Source organism: Mastomys coucha, unplaced genomic scaffold (genome assembly GCF_008632895.1).
Source record: "Mastomys coucha isolate ucsf_1 unplaced genomic scaffold, UCSF_Mcou_1 pScaffold15, whole genome shotgun sequence".
NCBI classification, from domain to species: Eukaryota; Metazoa; Chordata; class Mammalia; order Rodentia; family Muridae; genus Mastomys; species Mastomys coucha.
In genome coordinates, this window is record NW_022196897.1 from 166,117,136 (window position 1) to 166,138,017 (window position 20,882).

A 20,882-nucleotide genomic window follows, 5' to 3' on the forward strand; every position below is an offset into this window, starting at 1 on the left:
GCTCCTCTCAGAGTGCAGCTTTGGGGAGCCAGACCTGGAGCAGCTCCTCTCAGAGTGCAGCTTTGGGGGTCATCAAGTGCCTCAGCAACTATAACTGTGTGGGCAGTCAGAGTTTTCATAAGCTCCTGGTTCCTTAGCTCTCCCTAAACTCAGCAAATCATAATACATTTCCTCCGTTCATTCACACCTTCCTCCCCGTCAGTCAATAAGTCCCAAAAATGAGTCTTGCTGCCTTGCTATTCCCTGGACAGGCTGGCTCACAGGTGAGAAGAGAGAATGCTAACCCACATAGGCCTGCAAAGCCTGGTCTTACATCTGTAATATCCTGAACAGAAAGGTCAATACCAGAAATTCTGAGAAAGGTGAGGTTCTGATTCTGCCACCATTCTCTCTCCTCCACACCAGCCCATTGTCCCCTCCATTCTCACAAGACAGTGCACTTAGTTCCATGAGCCATGGTTCCCCAAAGCATATGTACCACCATGCCCGGGAGCCACAGTGAGAGACAGGTCCCCTCAGCCTGTATATACCAGGTGCTCACCGACTCTGCTCTTAGCTTGCCATGCCTGGTGGCTGGTGCTTCTTTGCCAACTGCATCAATGAGGCGTCCCTTGAGGCCCCATTCTGAGTCATTTGTTATCTGACTGCTGAGACTCAAGAGGACTGAGTGTATATTGGTTGTGTGTTTATTTTTAAGACAGTCTCATGGAGTCCAAACTGGTCCACAGTTCGCCATGAAGACAAGGATGGACTTGAACTTTGGATCCTTCTGCTTCTACATCCCAAGTTCTATAACTGCAGATGTGTGTCACCGTGACTCTGTATGAGGTTCTAGGGTGGAATCGAAGGCTTCTTGTGCTCTACCTGCCTGAGCTACATTTCTAGCTCCTTGGAGGTGGCTTTTTTTTTTTACCCCAAATATTTTCAGCCAGTCCGTGGCCTGTCTCCTCATTCTTCCAACGATGCCCTCTCAAAATCAGTGATTGCCACTTTTAATGAAATTCAACTTCTTAGTTTCTCCTCTCATGATTAACACCTGATTAGGTGTTTTACCGGTGAAGACGGTGTCGATTCTGAGGTCACCCAGAATCTCGAATGTGCTTTGAGGCAGCTTCAGGGACATGGACAATCTGGGTCTAGCTTCATGTTTCTGTTTGTCTAGTTGTCTAGTCACCACTGGCTGGAAAGATGGCCCTCTCCCCTCTGTGGTACCTCACGTCTCAGAGGCACACTTAACTGTAGTGCTGTGGGGTTCCCTGCCAAGAGTGAGCCTTTTGTCAGCTCATGGTCGGAGGAAGCATGTAGTTTGCAGGAGGGTGGTAGGGAGCAGACACTGGAAGAGACAGGTCATGACAGAGTGGCTGACAATTGCCATGCCTGGAGGTGGGCATTGTGGGTGTAACTTCAATTTAAGCATCAGCTTATTTCGTCTCAAACCCAGAGCTGTGTTCCCTCTAAGTAGCTTCCTGAGCTTCATCTGCTGAGGAAGTAGTCTCCTGGGAAAGGGACATGGAGGTTAGCATTTGAGCTTGCCCTTTCAGCAGCTGGCTGATCCCCCACGCATACCTCTCAGACAGGCACAGGAGGGAGATGAAACCCAAGCAGACACAAGCTTCAGCAGGTTCATTCCCATCCACGTGATTTTCCAGCCAGACATCACTGAACAGCGCTCCAGCACACGCATCCGTAGAGTCCAGCCTCTGGTCCCCAGCTGCCATACTCACCCCCGAGGGCTTGTCTAGCGGCCAGTCTTCCTTGTCTGGGATGATGTCCAGAGACTGTAGTGAGAACTCTGTGTGGTCTCGAAGGCCATAGCTGGGGTTGGTGGTCCCCAGAGCAGGATCTGCCAACACCTGGGTCTTCAAGAACCGCAGTCAAGGGGCTAGCTCATCCAGTTAGAGTCCAAAGGAAATGGTACCCTGGCTGGCTCTGTGGGTGAGCAGGTGGCAGCCTGGGCAGCTGCAAGTGTTCATTATATGCAGGTGGCCATGCTGGTCTGAAGGCAGAGCTGTGCTTGATCCCTCCTACAGCCGTTCACAAAGCATAGGGTGTCATGATGTCCAGGCAGCCATAACCAGGGGCCTACCTTTCTAATGACCAGAGAGATCTTTATGTTTCTAAGAGAACATTCCAGAATAACCTGTTTTTGTTTCCAGATCTCTATAAACAAGTGCTGGGAGCCAACTTGGGGCCCCCGCAGAATGATCTTTCTAAGCAGCTTTGCATGACAGACTTCCTGCCTAGACGATTGCTTTAGGATTGGGTTCCCTTGGTGTGAATTATGTGCGTAGTGCAACCTACACTGAGCTGAATTATTTTAAATTGAAGGGTAAGTTCCAAAGTCTAAGAGGTGTGAGTCTATAAAAAAATGTCAGGGGGCCTGACTGTAGCAACAGCTCTGAGTTAGAGGAAGGTTTAGGAGGGAGAGTGAGGCAGGCCAACAAGACCCACGGGTTAAAATATCTCTTTTGATCTTAACAAAAGGCAAAGTTTGGGAGCTGCTGGTTTGGTTTTAGCTTTAAAAGAATCTGGTTAATGGCAGTCAGTTTGCAGAGAGAGAGAGAGAGAGAGAGAGGGAGAGGGAGAGGGAGAGGGAGAGGGAGAGAGAGAGAGAGAGAGAGAGAGAGAGAGAGAGAGAGAGAGAGAGAGAGAGAGAGAGAGAGAGAGAGAGAGAGAGAGAGAGAGAGAGAGACAGAGAGAAGAAAACCACCCCTAGGCAGTGGTCCAGGAATTCCTTTTTTGGATTTACCAAGAAAATGAAGAAGGAATGGATAAGAGGCTACTCACACAGCTTATCCATAGTGGAACAATCACTGGGTGAGCTGCACACTCGAAGGTCCATACACTGGGTGAGCTGCACACTCGAAGGTCCATACACTGGGTGAGCTGCACACTCGAAGGTCCATACACTGGGTGAGCTGCACACTCGAAGGTCCATACACTGGGTGAGCTGCACACTCGAAGGTCCATACACTGGGTGAGCTGCACACTCGAAGGTCCATACACTGGGTGAGCTGCACACTCGAAGGTCCATACACTGGGTGAGCTGCACACTCGAAGGTCCATACACTGGGTGAGCTACACTGGGTAAACCACACACTGGATGAGCCACACAATGGCTTCCTCCAATCCTTGAGGCGCCAGGCATATGTAAAAGAGCAAACTCTGGATCAGAATGGGGGAGCATAGGAAGGGACCTTGGAATGCAAGGAACCTGGTACCAGACAGTGGTCATGGCATAGGATCATGTGTAGAGTATCCAGGAGCAAAACTAACTGGCAATATCAAAAGTCATCATAGACTGGAGAGACAGCTTAGTGGTAAAACACTTGCTGCTCTGAGAGAGGACCCAAGTTCAGTTCCTGGCACACACATGGCAGTTCATGTCTGTAATTCCCAGGGATCAGATGCTCTCTTCTGTCCTCCATAGGCACTGCACACACATGGTACACATGCATACATGCAAGCAAAACACTCATATACATAAAATACGTTAATACTTTTACATTATCACAGTTGGGGGTGGAGCTCAATGGCAGAGCACTAGCTGATGTGGACAAAGTCCTGCATTCAGTACAGGGTTACTGAGAGGGCAGCAAGTCTCCAGCTGATTCGAGATGAGCAGCAAGTGACATCAGCAGGGAGTGCCATTGTCACAGCCCTTCCGCAGACATGAAAGATGCATACAGCCATGTACTTTTTAAGCTTGATGACTCAGTGGGCATTTGGCATTAGGAACTAACCTAGAAATTGAATGTTGCTGGTGGGGTACCTGGTGAATTATCTGAGGCTGACCTGCCCTGTTGGGCTGATGGAGGACTGAGATGGTGGATATGTAAGTGTTGAAGCAGACACAGTGTTATGACTTGAATTTGAGAAGTTCCTCCACAAGCTTATATCTTGAGCATGTGTTCCCTAGCTGACTGCACCATTGTGAGAAGCTATGAATTCTTTAAGATGTGGGGCTAGTCATATAAGTCACTAGGAGTGGGCTCTGAAGCCAAGCCTCATTCTTCTCTCTCCACTTCCTGGTCTGCCATGATGTGAAAAGCTGTCTTTCTCAACAGTCACACTGCCATGAGCTGGCCTGCTCCCCTCTGCCTGCCTGCCATGATGGATTAAACTCTCTGTGAGCCAGATAAACCTTCCTGTCTGTTTCTTGTGACACATTCCATCATGGTGACACAAAAGAGACTTCTGTGTCGCAGAACTTGGGTCCTCTCTCAGAGCAGCAGGTGCTTTTGACCGCTAAGCTGTCTGTCCAGTCTGTGATGACTTTTGAAGTTGCCAGTTAGTTTTGCTCCTAATTGCTCTACCTGGGTACACAGACACCTGGGTAAATTAGTACTCAGAGGTTTCCAAAAGCAGACATGGGCCATCCAGCCCCAAGTCTCAGCATCCCAGAACAAGACATGTAATACATTATTACCTTTCCAAATGAATGGGTATGTTAAAGATGAAAAGCAAACTGACTGGTCTGAAAATCCAGGGTTACAGATGTATCTGTTATAGGTGGATGGGTGGAAGGGGTCCTTTCTTAAGTAGCGCTGCTCTGACAGAGCAGCCAGTTAAATTTAGTGTCATGTTGAAGGACAGGGAGATACTTACCAAGGACTTGTCCAGCATCATCACCAGCCAGCACTAAGATATAAGAAGTAAGCACATGACGATGAAATCATTGTGACTCTAGATCACTTAGGCCTTTGAATTCACCAGCAGTGGGGTCCTTGCTGGCATCTGTCTTTTGAGTCAGTGCAGTGAGCTGCTCCCACAAAATGGCCAGGCAAGCAGCTGGCTCTGAGTAGAGATACCCAGCCCTGATCCCTGGAAGAGAAGAGACATCTCCCATGACTTCCTCCTAACAAGGCCTCTTGGATGGGCCCATGGAGCCTAGTGGTGCTTTGGCCTTTCATGAGGTCTATTTCTGCAGACTGGCAGGGCCAGTTCAGGCTCAAAATCACGGGCTCCAGATGGCAACCATTGAACTTAACATTTGAGTGCCTATCCAGGGTGGCATTGCTCCATCAAGGAGTGCCACCATTTTCTCATAGCACCAGGATAACACGTAAAACTGGTGGTGTTTCAGTAGGGCTCTCTGAAGGAGCTTGGCAGGGCATGGCAGGGCAACAGGGCGGCAGCCTATCCTTATGCCGCACACTCCACCCTTCCCCGTCCCTTTGTGCACCAGGCTCACAGGGCACACTCACGGCCAAGCAGAATGCTGCCAGTGTCCTCTAAACTTAACCCAGCTGACTTCTATGAGCATGGTTGCCCAGGCTCGACCTGTGCTTCCTAGCATCCTCCTGGTTGATGTGGTACTGACCACCTGGCCACTTCTAACTTTGGAGCAGAACCATGGACAGTGACATCAGAAGATGTCCCATTTCAGAGCTAAGCTTGGGGAAGGTCTTTTTTTCTCAGAGGGCAAGCTAGAGATTTTGGTGACTGAAGATGGCTGATCTAGAAGAGCAGCTTGGACTGCATGCCACTGTCACCAGCGATAAACACACTTGGTGTAGTGTGTTTGTTCCAGCACATCATCAGGGACTGCTGCCATGCCTGCTGTGTAGCCACCATGCCTGCTGTGTAGCCACCATGCCTGCCTTGTGTAGCCCTTCATGTATCAACACCGGAGATGCTGAGCCACACTTTTGGGTGCTCCTGAAACAAATGGCCACATGAATGCCATGAGACAGATCTAAAGCGTGGAGCTTAAAATACACCCTGAGTCATTAAGGAAATATAAAATTGCATTCGAAGTAATCAAAGCCTAACAAGGATGGCTGATTGTACTTTAATTGTCCGATGACGGGCGATTTGTTTAAGATTCAAGTGGCCGCTTTCCAGGCAGATCTCACAAATAACAACTTCCTACCTGCACTGGATGACACTTTCCCACCCTCCTCTCACCTGAGTCCTTGAGAAAGAACATCATTGTGTCACTGTCTCCACTGCACGTGACATAAGTATTTGGTGTTGCCGGCCCTCCATTGTTACAGCAACCTGGGTTTCTTTATACACAGTCACCTGTGTGTATTTCATGTGGAGATGCCCAAGGGCAGCATCCTTCTCTTCAGAAATATCTTATGTGGTCAGTCAGGCTGAGGAAGCATGGACATGCTGTGATCTGCCCACATGGCTTACTGCTGGGCTGAAACAGGGTTCCAGGGCCTGACCTACATACCAAGGAACATGCACTATCAGGACCTCTCACCCTCCAAACCTTCTACAGGATGGATGTTCTGAGCAGGCTAGACATGAACTGAAAAATTTAGCTGAGAGCCTGCAGAACATAGGGGTTGGGGAAAGGAAGGCAATGTGGAATGCCATGTGAAGCTGTGGCACATGGGGAGTTTTTGTGAGGTAGAGAATATTGAGGATGCTCAATATTTGTGAAATGGCACCAGCAAGATAGCTCAGTGGCTAGAGACACTTGAGAACAAGATTCATGATCCAGATTCAACACCTGGATACCACAAGGTGTCAGGAAAAACAAATGCCAGAGATTTGTTCTCTGACCTCCCCCACGTGCCCACCATACCTAATGTGTGCCTATAAATACACACACGCACACATACATACATGCATGTGTGTGCATACACACATACACATACATATGCACACACATATTTGTGCTTGCACACAAGTGCACACATGCACACACACATATACACATACAGGTGCGTATACATACGTGTACATGCACACACATACACACATGCATACATACATACACACATGTGCATGTACCTACACACACACACTTTTTTTTTAGTTTGACATAGACTTAAGGGGTTGTGCCTCTGTTGTCTCATTTCATCTACTCTTACCCTGTCTTCAATGGGGCTATTAGTGTTTCTGTGGTTGGGATTGATGGTATTAATATGGGCTGCAATGCTTGTATTATTAATGCTATGGTATTAATGGTGCTGATGTGGTGGTGGTGTTTTTGATGGTGATGATGAATGATGTTGATGGTGAATGATGTTGATGGTAGTAACAGTGATGCTGGTGTTGCTGCTGCTGTTGTTGTTGCTGCTGTTGTTGTTGCTGATGCTGTGTGCTGGTGGTGCTGATGTTGCTGATGTCCTTATGGTGATACTCATGCCAATGATGTTTTTAATGATGTTGGTGTTGTTGATGTTGATTCTAATCCTGTTGTAACTGGTGCTGGTAGTGGTGGTATTTATAGCAGTATTGGCAATGCCGGTGTTGCTGTCCACGGTGCTGATGTCGCTTTGTGTTGATTTTGCTGGTGCTGATAGCCTTGTTGTTGTTATTCATATTGAAAGCTGATGTCAGTGGTGTTTATATTTGTGATACTGGCATGGCCAAGGCTGGTGGTGTAGTCGATATCAGTGTTAACGGTATTGATATTTGATGCTCGTATTGGTGATATAGATGGTGGTGATATTGATGTTATTGATGTTTGTGGTAGTTTGAAGAATGGCCCCATAGCTCATATTTTTGAATACTTAGTCATCAGGGAGTAACACTATTTCAGAAGGACCGGGATAATTAGTACATGTGGCCTTGTTAATGGCCTTTGAGGTTTCAAAAGTCCATGCCCCACCTAGTCTCTGACTCAGCCTGTGAAGTAGGATGTAGCTCAGTTACTGCTCCAGAGCCACGCTTGCTGCTATGCTCTCTTCCATTATGATAACAGACTAAGCCTCTGAAACTGTAAGCAACCCTCCCCATCACACACGAACCCTAGGGCTAAATGCTTTCTTTATAAGAGTTACCTTGGTCAGGATGTCTCTAGCAATAAAATAGTAACTAAGACTTAAGTTCATAGCAGGGAGTGAAGTATTGTTATAACTAGTCTGACCAAGCTGTCTGTTAGAGGAATATGGAAAAATTGGACTTTGAACTAGAAAAGCAGCTGAATACTTTAAGTCGATCTTACTGGGCAATCCTAGTTAGAGCATGAACACTGGTGCTGATGTTGATGTCAATTGTGACAGGCTGGCCCAAGAGATTTCAGAGAGTAAGAATGTTAGTAAGTGGCTTAGAGACTATCCTTATAATACTTAGAAAAGTATATGGCTGCTCTTTGCCCATGTCCTAAAAATCTGTCCAAGATTAAATGAAAGAGTATGGATCAATGGCATTGGCAGAGGAAATTTCAAGACAGCCTAGTATTGACTGGGTCATGTGCTATTGCTGGTCATGTTGTGCAGATCTACAATGAAAAGCAATAAGCAGAGAAAGCAAAAATGCAAGATTCTGGAGAAGAGTGGCACTGGGAAATGTTTTATTAGAGCCAAGTTCTATGCCCAAGGAGATAACATTGAACACAAAGACTGATCCTAGCTAAAATAAAGGGAGTAGTGACCTTAGGGCAAGGCCCACCAGCTCAGCTCCCAACTTGTGAAAAGGGATTTTTAAAAAGCTTAAGCAGTGAAGGAAACCATCAACAAGAGAAAGATGCTACAAATGTACCTAAAGGAGGGATCCAAGTTCCAGCCCCATTAAGCAGTAGAATTTGGCAGCTTTGGCCACATGGTTCTGACATCAGAGTCAAAGATACAAAGAAGGGGGTTGTGGAATCTCCCTCTGCAACTAAAGAAAGCTGCTGAAGCCAGGTGTGTGTTAAGGGTGTTCCTGCATGGAGGCCTAGACAGGCCACTGTATGAAGCTATGAAGGTGAAGCCTGGATTGTGTTAGAGACCACAAGATGTGGGAGATGCCAGAGGTGTGGGATCCCTGCAGAGGAGAGCTGCTAACAGGGAGTGGAACCTCCCCTGCTGCTAACAGGGAGTGTGGTTCAGTCAACAAAGCAGAAAGGAGCTGGAGATCTGAAGAGCTTTGACATCAGACATGGAGATGCAGAGTTTGGAGTTTACCCTGCTGGTTTTCAGTTGCTTTGGTCCAGTATTTCCGTACTGCACTCCCTTTCCTTCCTTTTGGAATGGCCACATATATTGTGTGCCACTGAATGTTGGAACTATGCAATCTGCTTTTTTATATTACAGGGAGTTACAGTTAAGGGATTGTCATGAGTCTCAGAAGAGTCTGAACTTTGGTTCAGAGGCTGTTATAGACTATGGAGACTTTTGAAGTTGGACCGAATGCATTTTACATAATGATATGGCCCTAGTCTATGGGACCAGGGAGTGGGATGTGGTCGTTTGAATAAGAATGGCTCCCATAGGGCCATATGCTTGAGTGCTAAGAGTCATCATGGAGAAGGATTAGCATGATTAGGAGGTGTGGCCTTGTTGGAGGAAGTATGTCACTAAGGGTGCTAGGCCTAGTCTCTCTCTTAGCTTGTGATCAGGATTTAGCTCTCAGCTAACACAATAAGACTATGCATGCCACCATGCTCCCGACCACAATGACCCACCACAAGGACTAAACCTGTGAAACTGTATGCAAGCCCTCAGTTAAATGCTTTCATTTGTAAATATTGCCTTGGTCATGCATCTCTTCACAGTTATAGAACAGTGACTAATACAGTGCTGATGCTGATGTTGGTAAGGTTCATGTTGGTAGTCTAATGGGGTTCACGTTGGTAGTCTAATGGGGTTCATGTCAGTAGTCTAATGGGGTTCTTGTTGGTACTCTAATAGGGTTCTTGTTGGTACTCTAATGGGGTTCTTGTTGGTACTCTAATGGGGTTCTTTTTGGTACTCTAATGGGGTTCTTCTTGGTACTCTAATGGGGTTCTTCTTGGTAGTCTAATGGGATTCTTGTTGGTACTCTAAAGGGATTCTTGTTGGTACTCTAATGGGGTTCTTCTTGGTAGTCTAATGTGGCTCATGTTGGTAGTCTTATGCTCCTGGTGGTGAGGCTGATATCAGTGTTGAAGGTGTTGGTATTAGGGTGCTGCTACTGATATTGAGGTTGATGGTGCTATCACTGTTATTGATGAGAATGCTGATTGTCAGTGCCTTTCATTATTGATAGTTTGAATTGCTGATGCTGCTTATCTTAGTTACTGTTCTACTTTCTGTAATAAAACCACCATGAGCAAGGCAACTCAAAAAAGTAATCATTTAATTTTGGGGTCAGAGCTCCAGAGAGTAGTAGAGTCCATATGCATTGTGGCTGGAAGCATGGCAGCAGGCTGACTATCATGGTTCTGGCACAGTGGCTGAGAGCTGACATGTTGAGCCAACCACGAAATGGAGAGATAACTGGAAAAGCCATGGGCTTTTGAAACCTCATAGCCCACCCTCATAGCCCACCATCATAGCCCACCCACTACTCCTCCAACAAGGCCACACCCCCTAATCCTTCCCAAACAGTTCTACCAACTATAGCAAGGCATTCAAATATATAGGTCTTTGGGGGCCATGCTCATTCAAACCACTACACACTTGGTGGTAAGGTTGGTTGTTATTACACTGGCGTTAATGTTTTTCTGATATGAGTGTTTAGTGGTGGTGATGGTAATAATGATGTTGATATTATCGATGCTGTGTTGGTAGTGTTTGTGTTGGTGGTTTTGGTGCTGGTTGTGGAAGTGATGTTAGTGTGCCTGCTCTGACCATATTGGTATTTTGTTTACGTGGGTGTTAGTCTTGTTGATGATGGTGTCAATGTTGTTGATGCTGGTGGTGGTGTTCTTGTTGGTGTTTTTTGCATTGCTGATGCTGCTTGTATTTGTGTCGATATCAGTGCTCTTGGTATTGACATTTTGATGCTGATGTTGGCATTTCTCATGGTGATATTGATACTGATGCAGATGCTGATGTTGATGGTGTTTAATTTTGGTAGTTAAGGCACTGCTTATTTGGTAGTTAAAATCAAGTACTGTGTCTAGGATTGGCTTTAGGTTTGAGGGACAGATTTCCTGCTCAAGAGTTGGGGAGCTGCTCTAAGATGCTGGGGAGCCATCAGTAGTAGGTGGCATTGATATCAATGATGAGGTACTAATATTTTTGTACTGATATTGATGTCAGTGATGTTGGATGTGATGTCTATTGTTCATGTTGATGGTGCCTGTGGTGGTGGGGTTTTCAGGGGAGCATTCTGTGGGATTTTGACTTTTATACTGTAGCCTGCTATATGTCAATCATAATTGGAGTTGGAGATAGTATGGAAAAAAATGTCAGAGGAGACACCTGCCCTTGAGAAGCAGAGGAAGGCCAGGCAAATAGTGACTGAATAGGCAGAAAGCAAGAAGCACTAAGTACAAAACCGAAATACTAAAGTTGACAGTAGACAGAGTGTTTGGGGAAAGGGCAACTACAAACAGCTAAAGCCAAGGAAGCCTCCTTTGGAGCGGCTATGGAAAGACAAAACCCAAAAGGAGAGCTTGCACAGAGCAGAGATAAAAAGATGAACTACCTGGTGGCAGGAAGTCCTGGTGCAGGGCTCAAGGTGAAAACCACATGTTCCATGGGGTACAAGGGCCACTCTGCACCAAGAGGAGCTACCCAAGAAAAGGCAATAGATCCATGGTTGCAGAAGCCACATAGAAAGATGAGAAGAAACAGGTAGAATTAATTACAGCAATGCACATTATTTAATTCAATATACCAAAATCACATTGCTTCAACAAGTAGGAAATATAAATACTAATGAGCCCCATTTGCATCTCTTTTATTTTTGTGTATGTCTTTGAAATAGGTGGTTTCTTTCTCCCCCTGTATCTGCCCCAGAGCAGACCCAGGGTGTGCCAACAGCTCCAGGACCACAATGAATGCTAGAGTGCTCATGTATGTGGCAGGGTGAATGTCTAGGGTTGACTTTGGTTTCTAGGGACAGATTTCCTGCTCAAGAATTGGGGAACTGCTCTAAGATACTGGACAGCCATCAGTAGCAGTCTGTGGCATTGTTCTATCCACCCACCCCCATCCCATAATTCATTTAGTGAATACTGGGCAAGGCTTTTGTCTTGTTTGGTTTGTTCTTATCCAAATCTGCCTCATATCACTCTGTAGGCAAGATGGCACTGAGCACTGAGTACTAGCACTGAGCACTGAGTACTAGCACTGAGCACTAGCACTGAGCACTAACACGGGGCACTGAGCACTCAACACTGAGCCCTGGGCACTGGGCACTGAGCACATGGCCACAAGTAGGTCTGTGCTCCTAAGATGACATTTCTACAGCAGAGCACATAAAACAAGTGCCATTGTAAGGTCTCCAGGAACAAATCCCTGAGGGAGATAGAGTTGCCTTCTGGGAAGGGGATGGGAGTCAAGGACAGAAGAGATTACGGAACTGTCTGCTCAGACGGCAGGTGAAACATTGGATGGAGTCCATGGAGGAGCCTCATGGTATGAGGGTTTCTGCTCTGTAGCAGGTATGTGACCAAGGCTGGGATCTAAGTCCAAAGCCTCAGACTTCATCCTGAGGACTAAGTTTCAGCTTAGCAGCGGCCTTGGAAGTGGCTTTTCATCTTGCTTTCTTTCAGGAGAAGCTGAAAGGCCCTGCTCCCAGCCCTGCAGCCCACCTTCCACCCACCCGACCTTGCCTTCCCTGAGCCCTATGACCACATGTGTGCTACACCCTGGCAGATATGACTCCCCTTCTGGCTAAGGCTCAGGAGCAGCTTTGGGGTCTCTGAATCTTTTGCTTCTAGTAAAGCAACCCCTACCCTGTGAGTAACAACCCCACTTGTACCCCAAAATCCCATTGTTGAAAACAAACTTGAAAGAGGACACCGAGGAGCCAGTACAGGAAGGACCTCCAGGCTAACTCTGTCAGTGATTGGTCCCTCTCCACAGGGTGAGGGAAGGACATGGTCCTGTGTGCTTTCCTACAGGGGTCAGGCAGCAGGGACACAGACAGCCCCAGAGGTCAGGGCCACTCCATTCTAGGAGCAGAATGACCAACAAGGTGGTAAAGCTGACCCAGACTTCAGGCTGCTCAACTCCTCACCCTCTTCTCTGCTCCACCCCAATAGCCTAGATCCTCTTTTCCCTGCCCCTGCCCCCCCATAGTGCAAGGCTAGGAAACCCCTCAATATCTAAGCACACCCACTAAATATGGAAACAATGTCCTGGGTTCCTCTTCCCAGTTTCCCCACCATCCTCTTCCCTCTCCACTTTTCCCTTCCCCCACTTTACTCCTCCCCCACACACTTTCTCTCCCCACCCCCAGCATCCCCCTTCTCCTCTCTTTCCCCTTCCCCAGCCTATTCCCTTTCCATGTCCCTTTTCTTCCTCTCCCCCTCCCCCACTGCCCACCCTGCTCTGCTCCTTGGCTCCCTAGCAGACTGGTTCTTGGGGATGACTCTAGGGTAAGGATCTAGACTCCTCCCACTTCATCCCTGGATAGTGCTCCCACCAGAGAGGAAGCATCCAGACTGTAGACTCCCAGAGAGGACAGAATGTCCACAGCCGACTGAGGCAGACAGATACCCAAGTCTATACAAAGTGAAGCCCAGTGAGACTCAGGTGTGTGCTGTGCTGAGAAAGCACCATTGGAGTTGCCTGGAGGGAGATGGACGAGGCATGAGGGTAGCTGTGTGTCCACAGCTCACTATATCTAACTAGGTTCCAGAAGCTCATTGCAGGGGTATGCCCTGAGAGCTGGGCAGGCTGGGAACACAGCCTGCTCCTAAGCCTACCTCTCTGGGCACTGGCTTGGTGTGAGGTCACTTCTGGGCTTTGACTCCTGTAACAATCACTGGTTTCAGCCATCCTCTGAGTTGATGAAGTTTTGTGTCAAGTGTTGCTTCCTCCTTTTTTTCCCCTGAACTTGATCACAAAATCTCCCTCCACCTCTGCTCTCTTGTGCTGTGTGCAAGTCTCTGGAAGCTACAGTATTGAACAGATTTGGGGAAATCGTCTGCTGCTATGAAAAGGAACCATAAATGAATCCTCGGAGTTGAAATTTTGTCATTTAACAAATGAGCTGTCTTCCCCATACCCCCTCAGTACTTAACAAACAACTCACAGTGCGATGAAGGCTCACTGCAAGGCCCCCCCCCCACTCCTTTTCTTTCTTTCAAAAACAGCTATTTCCTTGCAGGTAGTAATTTTGTTTTAAGAAAAGTGATGTTTAGCACCAGACTTTTTAATAAAATATGCGTGAGAGAATAATTCTTCTAAAACCTTCTGTATCTACACACACAAAAAAAATCTATATGTGGGAGAACTTGAATTAATCTCTAATAGATTTTATTACATAGCAGTTAAGAATTTCTCTAAGAGACATCCAGTCAAAGACATCAATTTGAGGTAACAAAGAATAGCAGAGATGGGGCTCAGTGAAGATGGCGCGGAGCCCTGCTCCACTTGTTATGTTTCTGGCTTACTGGGCAATCACTTGTGTAGAGAAGGTGACAGACTATGGGCTGCATCTGCTGGGGTGATGGAGTCAATCAAAATGTGGAGCTCAGCCTGAGAGGATGGCTCACTATAAAGTACTTGCCCTGTGAGCCAAAGACCCGAGTACAAGCTTCAGTCCAAGGATATGTGTGTGTGTGTGTGTGTGTGTGTGTGTGTGTGTTTATGTATGTATGTATTATGTGTGTATGCATATATATGTGTGTGTATGTATGGCCACTGGCCAGCCAACATAGCCTAATGAGTAAGTTGCAGGTTCATGAGAGATCCTGTCTTAAAAAACAAGATGGATGATGTATGAATGCATGTGCATGCATGAAGTCATGTGAGCAAGTGCATGGGCACTTGCATGTGCACACACACACACATGCATGCACACATGCTTGCACACACAGCATGAAGCTGACACCCACCCATCATTTCTTGTTTGATGGATATCTGCCACCTTCTTGGAACCAAAGTCTGTTCAGAATAGCGAAAGTGAGGTTCATAGCAAGCCTGAGAGAACCTCCATGAATGCCAGTAGCAATTGAGATGAAATTTTAAAGTGTGGGGTCTGCATGAGGAACAAGCCCAGGCACAATCATACCAGCTCTTCTGGCAAATAACCATGTGACCCTCTCAGACCTGACACTGACCATTTAGCTTCAAAGGCAAGGGAGGAGATACTCACTCGCCTGCTCATTTAAACTCAGCTGCATTGTGGGTGTGTAGCAGGTTCCAGAGGTGGAACTGTGGTCAGGAAACATGACCCAGTCCACAGATCATATGCTCTAGAGCAGTGGTTCTCACCTGTGAGTCATGACCCCTTTGAGGGAACTGAATGACCCTTTCACAAGAATCACCTAAGACCATCAGAAAGCAAAGCCATTTGCATTAAAATTCATAACAGTAGCAAAATTACAGTTACAAAGTACCCACAAAAGGAATTTTACAGTTAGGGTTCACCACAACATAAGCAACTGTATCAAAGGGTCACAGTATTGGAAAGGTTAAGAAACACTGTTCTAGAGAGACTATCAAAAGATACAACATATTAACTAAAAAGTATCACGTGTTTGGATTACATGTGTGTGCTACTATGGTGTGATTTTAACAGTGTCTATTACACAGCTCCATTTTGGGGTGGGGAAGGCTGTGGTTTATTTCCAGGGTTCTTACTTCTGAACAAGCTCCCCACAGGAGAAGAACATTCCATCGTGATCCTTGAGTAGTAAGAAGGGATAGAGTAGCCAAGTCTGTGATATTTCTTTAATTCATTTATCAGGCTTCTCAGCCTAACGTGACCAGAGAGGCAGCATGAGTTGGTCCTCAGTAGCCACACAGATGCAGAAGCAGGCACCCAGGGCCCATGGACACCACTGTGGCTCAGGTAGCTATACCTCCACAGCTGCATTCTGCATTCATGAGGCCATGGTGGACACCTCTATGCATGGGCCCACTGCTCCTCACACCAAGGATCGCATGAGAACTCTGGGGAAGCCCATGCCTCTCTCTCTGCCAGGTCTTACCCCAACACTTGACCTCAGTTTCCCTACCTAAGAGTCTAATGTTTCCTTCTGCTCCATCCATGTTTCTTCTGGCCACAGGGGAAGCCTCTCTAGCCCACAAGGACACTGGAGATGTGCTAACGTGTTTCTCCTCAGATACGTCATTCTCCACCATGCTTTTCAGAGGGACACATGGTGTGATAGGTCACAAAGCACTGTTCATGGGTAACTAGCCACTTGTATGCCTTGTCCAGATAATTTAAGCCTTATCCCCAAGACCAACCTGAGATTTATCCTGCAGATACATGACAAATCTATCTCATGGTTCCTCACAGGGCTACCTACAGTTCAGGATAGGCAGGACTCTGAGACAGCCATCCTATGAGCATGTCACTGGCCCCTAGCAGCTTTGAGCAAGGCTTTCCATACAGTAGTGGAGACCCAGAGAGGAGCCTACTCTGACCTCACTGAGGCCCAGGCTGACCTCCTTCAAGTGACCTAGGCTGAGCTCCTCCAAACCTTGGCACCTGTGCCAAGTCATGATTGAAGTGTGCATCCTGAGGGTACCAAAGGGTCGGTGAAACATCTATATGGCACACTCAGAAGGATGCTGGGCACGGTCCCCATGTCACTGAGTCCTTGACTGAGCCATTAGGACCATTATTGTTAACATTTGATGGCTCTTGTTGCTAAGACAACAGCCGTCAACAGGAGGACAGTCACTTCTCTGTCTGATCAGGAGCTGCGGGGTGTCCTCAGAGATAGCTGAGCTGGCCTGGGGGGTCCTCAGCTTCAGCGTGTGCCAGTAATTCATTTACATTACAGTTGTGTTTGCCAAATAATGGAAATATTACAGGCTGTGTTCAGAAATGGAAATTAAATTTTTAATGGGGTATATGGTTGTAATAAAGGAAGGGGTGCATGCTGAGGAGGATTCGGACACTGTAATTACAGATTATATTGTCATTACTCACATTTGCATCTGGAATCACAGACCGAACTAAAATACGTGACTGGGAGCAGCGCCTGCAGAACTTACTCATTAAAATTCTACAACATGGCATTGGAACAAAATGTAAACTTGAGGTCCCATCTCACTAGCATCTGCCTAGCTGGAGCTCTGTTCTTCTGCTGCTTCTCTCCCTCCCTCTGTGTATGTGTGTGTATGTGTGTGTGTGTGTGTGTGTCTGTCTGTCTGTCTGTCTGCCTCTCTCTCTCTCTGTCTCTCTCTGTCTCTCTGTCTTTGTCTCTCTCTCTGACTCTCTGTCTCTGTCTTTATCTTTCTCTCTGTCTGTCTCTGTCTCTCTGTCTCTCTCTCTCTCTTTCTCTCTGTGTGTGTATGTGTCTGTCTCTCTGTCTCTCTGTCTGTCTCTATCTTTCTCTCTCTGTCTGTCTCTCTGTCTCTCTCTCTCTTTCTGTGTGTATATGTATGTGTCTGTCTCTCTCTGTATCTCTCTCTGTCTCTGTCTCTCTCTTTCTTTGTCTCTCTTTCTTTCTCTGTCTGTCTCTCTGACTCTGTCTCTGTCTCTATCTTTCTGTGTCTCTGTCTCTGTCTCTCTGTCTCTCTCTCTGTCATTCTCTGTCTCTCTCTCTCTCTCTCTCTCTCTCTCTCTCTCTCTCTCTCTCTCTCTCTCTCTCTGTGTGTGTGTGTGTGTGTGTGTGTGTATGTGTGTGTTGAGGTGAATAATGAAGACGACTTTGTAGTCTTTCCTGCCACAGCCTTTAAAGGAAAAGCCTATGTGTCTGTGCTGGTTGCTATAGGTATTTGTGACCAAATGCCTGACAGAAATACAAGAAGAGAACAATGCCTTTTGCTCACTTATCTGGTTCCTCAGTGCAGTTTCTTGGCTCGCATTTCTGGGGCCCCTTAAGAGGAAGTAGTGTATCACAGAGCAGGGAGCATGTGGCCCATGCTGTTCACCAGGTAGCAGAGAGGGGAGGATGTCTTCAAATACCTGGCCCCATGACTTGCTTCCTCCAAGCAGGCCCCAGCTCTTCCAGTTTCCTGACCCTCCCCACATCACCTGGCCACCAAGCATTTAACACACAAGCCCCTGGGGAGCATTTCCCCTTCAAATTATAACATTTCACCCCTGGCTCCAAGAGGTTTGTGGTCATCTTATAAAACAAAATGAATCTTCCCAAAGACTTAAGAGTTCCACTAGTGTTTAAAACTCCATGTTATATTGAATGCCACTTCTGAGACCCAAAGCAAGCTCTTTCTTAGCTACAAGACTTTATAGACTCAGAAGGCAAGGTCCTCTAGTCATAATAAATATGAATATGCAATCATATTAACAATAATTAATAAGAAAATAATTAAAATAATAAAATAAAAGTGATAAAATAATAATAATAATAAAATAAGGAATCAAGGTAGTCTAAGGTGGAATGGTTGCGAATAGGGGGTGGATAGGGGTTCCAACCAGGATGCCACCAAAGCACACAGAGGAAATCTTGTAGCTCCATATCCAGCATCTAGGACACATGGTATCATGATGCGAGCTCCAACAGGCTTTTGGAGCCCAAGCCCTGCTATTTGCTGCTCATGCCCTCTCTCCTGGACTGACTCCACTCTGGGTTTGGCCTTTCTATCCTCACCTTCATAGCTTCACAGATGGCCCCTCAGAGTCTTGAGGGCTCTGACTCTGCCACACATTTCCTGTCCCCCCACCCTCCTCTGAAGTCTGGGTAGACACCTCCATGACTCTATAAATAACACTGACACCCATGGATATGTAAAACTATCATCAGTGGCTGAGCCTGGGGAAACATTTACCAAGGTCCCTGTGACCTGTATAAGATGGCCACAGCATCATAGGCCGTAAGAGGTGGGGTTGCTAGTTCTGCCAGTTTCTCGAGGTGTCTTTCCTATTATCTAGATGCAAACCCTTGATTTCTATTTAACTGTATTAATCTCCCTAATGACTCTTCCCTCTAACATTGAATCCTTCTTTTCTGGCTAATCTAAACCTTGTCTATTTTTTTTTCTCCAAATGTTCTGCTTTGCTCTGTTCTTTGCTCTTCATCTCACTATAAGCCTTGCTAAAAGCAGCTAGCAGGAACCACACCACCCCCTGGATTTTCACTCTCTTGAAATGTTATCTGTCAAATAAATTAATCTTTAAGATCTCTTTATTATTTATTTATATGAGTACACTGTTGCTGCCTTCAGACACACCAGGAGAGGGCATCAGATCCTATTACAGATGGTTGTGAGCCACCATGTGGTTTCTAGGAATTCAACTCAGGACCTCTGAAGAACAGTCAGTGCTCTTAACCACTGAGCCATCTCTCCAGTCCCTAAATCAATCTTTTGTTTTAAAGTCCACTTCATTTAAACTCTCAGGACATAGGAGAGTATTCTGACAAGTTATTTGCCAGAATGTAAGAGGAAGGAGCTCTATTCTGATTCCTCCTGAAGCCGGGCGCCCATTGTTAACATGCACATTTTGATTCCCGGTAGCCTTCATTCCTCTGAAGCCAGGGCGTCCAGTCATGATTCCTCCTGAAGCCAAGGCATCCATCGCTAACATGCACATTTTGATTCCTGGTAGCCCTCATTCCTCCTGAAGCTGGGGCGTCCAGTCGTGATTCCTCCTGAAGCCAGGCATCCGTCCGTCTTTAACATGCACACTTTGATTGGAAGCTTGTTGTTCTGAGCTTCTACAAAAGTCACCCGTTAAAGGTGAACGAGATCCCAAGCTTTCTCCAGGTTGCATCTTCAAACTATCCCAAATCCTTCCCATGATCCAGTTCCAAGGGCTTCTTCTATAGAGTGAGCCTCAAGTGGGAACCACTAGGGGACTACATGGCAGCCACAGGAACTCACCTGGCACGGGGTACAGGAGAGTACATTCTTTACAGTTCTGGATGCTTGGCTGCCTTTGTGCCAGGATTGCATTATATCTGTGCTCCACAGTGTCCACCAGGAACAATGCCAATGAAGTGAAGAACTGTCATTTTAAAGGCAGTTAACTATCCCAGGGTCCTTTCAGAGTCAGGCCTTTCAAAGCCCTCAGCAGACTGTGTGCTGTGGTGTAGCTGGACCCTCAGGCTACAGGAGGAGGCAATTTAGATGGGATATTATCCTGGTCCCTATACCAAAGAGTAGGAAGTTTAAAGATGGTGGAAAGAAGAGCCCTGGGAAGAGTGGAGCCAGGGCTACTCGGGAGATGCTGGTCTTCGTCATTCTCCTGACTATTGTTTGCCAGTGAGAGCCCTGGTGGGTGAATGGTGAGGCTGAGGAGACCCAGCTGAAGTAACAGAGATGTTAGCCTTTGTCTCGGCTCTTTTGCTCTTTCTGAGTCCCCCAAACCTTTAAGCTCGTGTCTCCTCATGGCCCCAAGATTCAGGGGAGTATGTTTCAGAATGACACTGGAAAATACAAGAGGTTTCAGAATGGGCATTGTGGCACTCACCCTGAATCCCAGCACTTAAGAAGCAGAGGCAGAGGGGTCTCTACGCAGTGAAGGCCAGCCTGAACTGCGTAATAAGTCCAGCCCAGCTAAGGCTACTAGGGGGACCCTGTCTCAAAAGAACAAAACAAAGCAAAACAAACCAAAAAAAAAGTTTACAGAGGGTCAGACCTCACTCCTTAGGGACCACCATTGTTTCAGGTGTCAACTTGTCAAATTTAGAGTCACCTGGAAGAAGGATCCTCAACTGAAGAATTTCCTAAATCACAGTGGCCAATGGAACAGTCCGTGGGACATCTTCTCGATGGCTAATTGACTTACAAGGCTCCAGAATCACTTATGGGGGCACCCCAGAGCACCTGGTTTATGTAAGAATCTGGCTGAGCATAAGCCGGGGAAGAGTGTACCTCCATAATTCCTGCTTTAGCTTTCTTTGATAACCAGTTGTAACCTGAAAGCCAAATAAACCCTTTCCTTTCCTTGGTCCTGACGTTCATGACTGCTACAAGAAGTAGTTAGGCCAGGAATCCGGTGGGAGGGACTCTACTCAACTCACAAACCTTTCCTCTTATTTCTAGGTAAGTGACTCACTGCTAAAACCGGGCATACTTGTGTCTATACTGGCTACCACACCAGCAAGAATGTTGCCTCCACTTCCTGGCTCCAGAGATGTGAGTGAAGACCCCATGTACAGTAAGAGCCACCCCCTGGCCATGCACCCACAG

At 46.6% G+C, this 20,882-nt stretch overlaps 1 protein-coding gene across 2 annotated transcripts in view; it reads left to right on the forward strand.

The window, feature by feature from the left end:
- Cdh4 (cadherin 4) overlaps window positions 1-20,882 on the forward strand; it is a 493,035-nt gene that overhangs the window by 174,086 nt on the left and 298,067 nt on the right. The window contains exon 1 of one of the 2 annotated variants that reach the window (XM_031372955.1): window positions 20,754-20,828. The exons of the other annotated variant lie outside the window; for it this stretch is intronic. The gene's annotated coding sequence lies outside the window, so the exon portion shown is untranslated. Of the gene's footprint in view, window positions 1-20,753; window positions 20,829-20,882 lie in introns of those variants that run through there. 2 annotated transcript variants of the gene reach the window in all.